The sequence below is a fragment of the Nomia melanderi genome, unplaced genomic scaffold (assembly GCF_051020985.1).
Source record: "Nomia melanderi isolate GNS246 unplaced genomic scaffold, iyNomMela1 scaffold0526, whole genome shotgun sequence".
In the NCBI taxonomy this organism is placed as follows: Eukaryota; Metazoa; Arthropoda; class Insecta; order Hymenoptera; family Halictidae; genus Nomia; species Nomia melanderi.
The window spans coordinates 7,501-15,000 of NW_027475640.1; the positions used below are offsets into that span (position 1 = coordinate 7,501).

Below are 7,500 nucleotides of genomic sequence, written 5' to 3' on the forward strand. Positions count from 1 at the left end.
ACGCGAAGAGTTGTTACGTGCACGCGTATGGTGCGATTGCGTCGATTCGCTTTTCTGTACGGGGAGTAATAGAACGTTGAGTTGACTTATCGGGTCTTCGTTGGAATTACCGTCGCTGGCATTGTAAACTCCAGATGACCTTGTGATTCCTTCGTCGGGCACTGGTAAAGGGTGGCGATGATGCGTTCTATAATAGAAATACCCGTCGTAGCGTTTCTTCCGAGTCAACCCGCTCACGAAACTCTCTCTCGTCGTGGAATCCCCGCGTCGGAGAGTAAAACGCGAATTCATACTATGAAAACTTACGTCTCTCGACGATGGGACGATCCACGCGAAGAGTTGTTTACGTGCACGCGTATGGTGCGATTGCGTCGATTCGCTTTTCTGTACGGGGAGAAATAGAACGTTGAGTTGACTTATCGGGTCTTCGTTGGAATTACCGTCGCTGGCATTGTAAACTCCAGATGACCTTGTGATTCCTTCGTCGGGCACTGGTAAAGGGTGGCGATGATGCGTTCTATAATAGAAATACCCGTCGTAGCGTTTCTTCCGAGTCAACCCGCTCACGAAACTCTCTCTCGTCGTGGAATCCCCGCGTCGGAGAGTAAAACGCGAATTCATACTATGAAAACTTACGTCTCTCGACGATGGGACGATCCACGCGAAGAGTTGTTTACGTGTACGCGTATGGTGCGATTGCGTCGATTCGCTTTTCTGTACGGGGAGAAATAGAACGTTGAGTTGACTTATCGGGTCTTCGTTGGAATTACCGTCGCTGGCATTGTAAACTCCAGATGACCTTGTGATTCCTTCGTCGGGCACTGGTAAAGGGTGGCGATGATGCGTTCTATAATAGAAATACCCGTCGTAGCGTTTCTTCCGAGTCAACCCGCTCACGAAACTCTCTCTCTCGTCGTGGAATCCCCGCGTCGGAGAGTAAAACGCCGAAGGCTTACTATGAAACTTACGTCTCTCGACGATGGGACGATCCACGCGAAGAGTTGTTACGTGCACGCGTATGGTGCGATTGCGTCGATTCGCTTTTCTGTACGGGGAGTAATAGAACGTTGAGTTGACTTATCGGGTCTTCGTTGGAATTACCGTCGCTGGCATTGTAAACTCCAGATGACCTTGTGATTCCTTCGTCGGGCACTGGTAAAGGGTGGCGATGATGCGTTCTATAATAGAAATACCCGTCGTAGCGTTTCTTCCGAGTCAACCCGCTCACGAAACTCTCTCTCGTCGTGGAATCCCCGCGTCGGAGAGTAAAACGCGAATTCATACTATGAAAACTTACGTCTCTCGACGATGGGACGATCCACGCGAAGAGTTGTTTACGTGCACGCGTATGGTGCGATTGCGTCGATTCGCTTTTCTGTACGGGGAGAAATAGAACGTTGAGTTGACTTATCGGGTCTTCGTTGGAATTACCGTCGCTGGCATTGTAAACTCCAGATGACCTTGTGATTCCTTCGTCGGGCACTGGTAAAGGGTGGCGATGATGCGTTCTATAATAGAAATACCCGTCGTAGCGTTTCTTCCGAGTCAACCCGCTCACGAAACTCTCTCTCGTCGTGGAATCCCCGCGTCGGAGAGTAAAACGCGAATTCATACTATGAAAACTTACGTCTCTCGACGATGGGACGATCCACGCGAAGAGTTGTTTACGTGCACGCGTATGGTGCGATTGCGTCGATTCGCTTTTCTGTACGGGGAGAAATAGAACGTTGAGTTGACTTATCGGGTCTTCGTTGGAATTACCGTCGCTGGCATTGTAAACTCCAGATGACCTTGTGATTCCTTCGTCGGGCACTGGTAAAGGGTGGCGATGATGCGTTCTATAATAGAAATACCCGTCGTAGCGTTTCTTCCGAGTCAACCCGCTCACGAAACTCTCTCTCGTCGTGGAATCCCCGCGTCGGAGGGTAAAACGCGATATATAATAGTATATGCCAGTGGTTCGCGCGCGTCGTCTCTGAGATACGCGGTCGACAGAGTTCCGAAAACACGTGATGTGCCACGATTTCCGTGCGTCTTACATCTTTCGACGATGGGACGATCCACGCGAAGAGAACGTTCGTGCTTGCGTGAGGTGCAACAGCGTCGATTCGCTTTTCTGTACGGGGAGAAATAGAACGTTGAGTTGACTTATCGGGTCTTCGTTGGAATTACCGTCGCTGGCATTGTAAACTCCAGATGACCTTGTGATTCCTTCGTCGGGCACTGGTAAAGGGTGGCGATGATTCGTTCTATAATAGTAATACCCGTCGTAGCGTTTCGACCGATGTCACCCGCCACGAATGTCTCTCTCGACGTGGAAACCCCGCGCCGAAGAGTAAACGCGAAGGCTTACCATACGAAAGAAAACGGTATTATACGCCTGTGGTATGTGCGTCTCGGCTCTGTGATACGCGATCGGCAGAGTTACAAAAAAACGTTGATGGGCCACGATTTCCGTGCGTCTTACATCTTTCGACGATGGGACGATCCACGCGAAGAGTAGTTACGTGCTCGCGCGAGGTGCGATAGCGTCGATTCGCTTTTCTGTACGGGGAGAAATAGAACGATGAGTTGACTTATCGGGTCTTCGTTGGAATTACCGTCGCTGGCATTGTAAACTCCAGATGACCTTGTGATTCCTTCGTCGGGCACTGGTAAAGGGTGGCGATGATTCGTTCTATAATAGAAATACCCGTCGTAGCGATTCGGCCGAGACACCCGCCACGAAACTCTCTCTCGTCGTGGAATCCCCATGTCGGAGAGTAAAACGCGAAGGCTAACTATATAAGAAACATATAGTATTATTTATGCCTGTGGTTCTCCGTTTGTCCTACTCTCAGATACGCGACTCGGAGAGTTACGAATAATCGTGATGGACCACGATTTCTGTACGTCTTACATCTTTCGACGATGGGACGATCCACGCGAAGAGATCATTCCTGCTTGCGTGAGGTGCGATAGCGCCGATTCGCTTTTCTGTACGGGGAGAAATAGAACGATGAGTTGACTTATCGGGTCTTCGTTGGAATTACCGTCGCTGGCATTGTAAACTCCAGATGACCTTGTGATTCCTTCGTCGGGCACTGGTAAAGGGTGGCGATGATTCGTTCTATAATAGAAATACCCGTCGTAGCGATTCGGCCGTGTCACCCGCCACGAAAATCTCTCTCGTCGTGGAATCCCCGCGTCGTAGAGTAAACGCGAAGGCTTGCTATAGAAGACTATAGTTTATACGCCTGTGGTTCACCGGTTGCCTGCTCTCCGGGGTACGCGATCGCGCAGGAGTTACGGAAGAACTTGATGGGCCACGATCTCCAAGCGGCTATATCTTTCGACGATGGGACGATTCACGCGAAGAGAACGTTCGTGCATGCGTGAGGTGCGATAGCGTTGATTCGCTTGTCTGTACGGGGAGAAATAGAACGATGAGTTGACTTATCGGGTCTTCGTTGGAATTACCGTCGCTGGCATTGTAAACTCCAGATGACCTTGTGATTCCTTCGTCGGGCACTGGTAAAGGGTGGCGATGATTCGTTCTATAATAGAAATACCCGTCGTAGCGTTTCGACCGATGTCACCCGCCACGAAATTCTCTCTCGTCGTGGAATCCCCGCGTCGGAGAGTAACCGCCGAAGGCTTGCTATAGAAGACTATAGTTTATACGCCTGTGGTTCACCGGTTGCCGGCTCTCCGGGGCACGCGATCGCGCGAAGGTTACGGAGGGACGTGAAGCGCCCGAGCAATGAAACGTCCGCAGGAGGAAACGAGCAACCGCCGAACATTGTTTCGCGACGTTTCCATAATGTATTGTCGTTTCGCTCGCATCCCGCTTCTTTCCCCTAGTTTCCTCGACGCGTAGTTTCGCAGCCTTAGTGGACGAATCATTCTCGATTCGAGGAAAGATATGCAGTGGGGCGTGCAATGAGCCCGCCAGAGACCACGATCTCCAATGCGTCTTTACATCTTTCGACGATGGGATGATCCACGCGAAGAGAACGTTCGTGCTTGCGCGAGGTGCGTTAGCGTCGATTCGCTTTTCTGTACGGGGAGAAATAGAACGATGAGTTGACTTATCGGGTCTTCGTTGGAATTACCGTCGCTGGCATTGTAAACTCCAGATGACCTTGTGATTCCTTCGTCGGGCACTGGTAAAGGGTGGCGATGATTCGTTCTATAATAGAAATACCCGTCGTAGCGATTCGGCCGAGTCACCCGCCACGAAACTGTCTCTCTTTCGTCGTGGAAACCCCGCGTCGGAGAGTAAAACGCGCGAAGGCTGTGACTGTAACATATATATATACAGTATACAATGCCTGTGGTTTTTGCGCGTGTCGGCTCTTCGGTATACGCGATCGGCCAGAGTTACGGAGGGACGGTGAAGCGCACGAGAAATTGAAACGGCCGCACGATTGGAACCGAGCAACCGTCGAACATTGTTTCGCGACGTTTCCATAATGCGTTTTCGTTTCGCTCGCATACCGCTTCTTTTCCCCTAGTCTCTGAGACGCGTTTTCGAGCCGTTCTTCTACTATCGATTCTCGTAGAGAGAAGGGACCGGGTAGTCTGGAAGTGGAACCCGCATCTTGCGTGTACCGTACACGGAATTGAGAGGACCGGCCGTGAAGCTCGTTTTAAAGCCGTGCGTCTGACACCCAACTCTTGCGCGCCAATTTCGCGGCAAGAGATAATATGGGACGAATGACCGGCAAAGAGCCAGCTGTGAAGTCTGTTTTTTTAATCGAATCCGTGGACGTGTGTATGCCGTAGCGTCGCTCGTCGTGTTCGTTCATGGTCGTTCCGAGAGAAAGAACGAAAGCGGTAACGAAGGGACCGGCCGTGAAGCTCGTTTTAAAGCCGCGCGTCTGACACCCAACTCTTGCGCGCCAATTTCGCGGCAAGAGATAACATGGGACGAATGACCGGCAAAGAGCCAGCTGTGAAGTCTTTTTTCATTATTTGCTTTCAATCGATCGATCGGTACGATTCGTGCAACGTTTCGCGCGATGCGACGCGAAAACATGCGCGCAACAATAGATGCGTCTGATCGGAAGAACGCGAGGGTCGACTGCACGCGATGGATTCAGTATCGGGTAGGATACAAAATATATCCCCGTCGTTTCCACGCGTGCGAGTCTTCTGCGTCTTTCGCGGGTTTTTGAATGCACTATACGCCCGGAACGTCGAGAAATATATACATATTACTTGAACGTTTTTCGTCTCGAAAGGCTTCGGTGTCGTCTCCAAGGCGACGCCTGAATCTCCTTCGCGCGCTGGTCGGAGATTCAGGTATCAACTTTTATCTTCTCTTTGAAAGAAGAGAGATATTAGGTCGAACAAATGAGAATAAAATTATATATGTGAAATATAAAATTTATACGATTACCCTGAACGGTGGATCACTTGGCTCGTGGGTCGATGAAGAACGCAGCTAATTGCGCGTCAACGTGTGAACTGCAGGACACATGAACATCGACATTTCGAACGCACATTGCGGTCCACGGATACAATTCCTGGACCACGCCTGGCTGAGGGTCGTTTACGTACCATACACTGCTTGCGTAGCTCTGTCAAATCCCCGCCGTCGTTCACCTCTTCGGATCGAACGTTTTTTTACCGAAGGGCGCAAAGAACGTTTCTGAGTCGGGTTAAGAGAAGGATGCTACGTACGAGCGAACGATGGGTGTCTCGTCGGCGTTTGTCGCGGACACGCGAAAATTCTGTGAATTTCACGGACAGTGTACGTTCTAGTTGTTGCAAAACGATCGGAATCGTTTGTATGGACTCGCGTGAGTGTTCGCGGCGTCGTGCGTCGTTCAATTACGACCGCCCGCGGATACCGCTCCACTGCGATATGGATCTGAGCGACAACTTTTTCGGCTGTTCGTGAGATGAACGGTTTCGTGTGTTTAGAAAAATTTTTTTTCCCGCGCTCCCGACGTCACCTGAAATGATGCGTCAGAGGTGAAAGAAAATATTAAGAAGTCGAGAGAGAGAGAGACTACACACGTTTTATTCATATTTTGTATACCGTGCGTGAGACGGATGTGCACGACACGTCGTATGTCGGTATATTACCGACTGGCCCCAGGGAGATTGTTTTCTTCCTCTCTTACGAATGAGATGTACGTTTCGGAGGATCGTCGTTACCGAAACACACGGCAAAACGAGACTTCTCGCAGCAGAACCTTTATACACAATACACATCGACTCTTTTTACCCCGAGAGAGAGAGAAAAGGTGTATTTCTTTTTTTTATTTTTCGAATTCGACGCACGAACGCTTTGACGACTGGAGAAAAACACGGTGTGTGTTAAAATCGTGCGGGACGAGCATGCGTATTCGTAACGGGTCGAATAGTTCTTATTCCCCGTCGTCGCGTGTCCTCGCTGGACCACCACCGTGCGCTTCCGCCACGTTCAGTTGAATTTCGAAATATATATATATAAAAAGAATCACCATATACTCTCTTTCGGGAGGTGTATTTTTATCGGTTTCTGCTATAGAGAAGAGACGGAGATCGTGTTGTGAGGTGTAACGTTTCTGTATCCCCGTTTCGGAGGATCGTCGTTATCGGCGGAACACACGTCAAAACGAGACTTCTCGCAGAACCTTTATACACAATACACATCGACTCTTTTACCCCGAGAGAGAGAAAAGGTGTTTTTCTTTTTTTTTTATTTTTCGAATTCGACGCACGAACGCTTTGACGACTGGAGAAAAACACGGTGTGTGTTAAAATCGTGCGGGACGAGCATGCGTATTCGTAACGGGTCGAATAGTTCTTATTCCCCGTCGTCGCGTGTCCTCGCTGGACCACCACCGTGCGCTTCCGCCACGTTCAGTTGTATTTCGAAATATATATATATATAAAAAGAATCACCATATACTCTCTTTCGGGAGGTGTATTTTTATCGGTTTCTGCTATAGAGAAGAGACGGACGATCGTGTGTGACACCACGTGGTAACGTTTCCGTATCCCCGTAAAATACGTTTATCTTTTCTCGTAGAAAAGAGAGAGGAAGAGGCAGGAGCTCCTCTTTGGCGAGGCTTTCGAACGTCGCGTCCCGTCCGCCGGAATATAATGATATAAATATATAACCGCCGCCGACTTTGTGCGAAAGCGTTGAAACGAACGCGTCGGTCGCCCCATGGTGTGTGTTTGTCGTGTCTTCTTTTCCTCTTCTGCACTTCTCTTCACTGTCGATCGCGAGACCGCGCGAGATCCGCTTCGGTCGTCCAGTCCCCGAAAATTCTTCTCGGACGGGCGTTAAAGTTAACCGGAGCGCGAGATCGTCTAGCGAGAGTCTTTTTCGCGATCGAGTAAAATGTGATAGAAGAAGGAGAAGAGTGTAAAAAGAGAATATAGACACGCGACGCAGCAGAGACCACTGGTGAGGCGCATAAGACGCGTTCGCGAACGATTTTTCGCGACGATACGGAGTCGCGCGTGTCGCGGTATATTTATCATTTATATACGTTATAATATGAATATTGTTGTGTT

The 7,500-nt window shown here is 49.7% G+C and overlaps 1 non-coding gene across 1 annotated transcript; it reads left to right on the plus strand.

The window, feature by feature from the left end:
- Positions 1-5,380: 5,380 nt before the first annotated feature.
- On the plus strand, positions 5,381-5,535 carry LOC143176403 (5.8S ribosomal RNA). The gene has a single exon (XR_013000957.1). It is a non-coding gene; the product is annotated as a 5.8S ribosomal RNA (ribosomal RNA).
- The last annotated feature ends 1,965 nt before the right edge of the window (positions 5,536-7,500 follow it).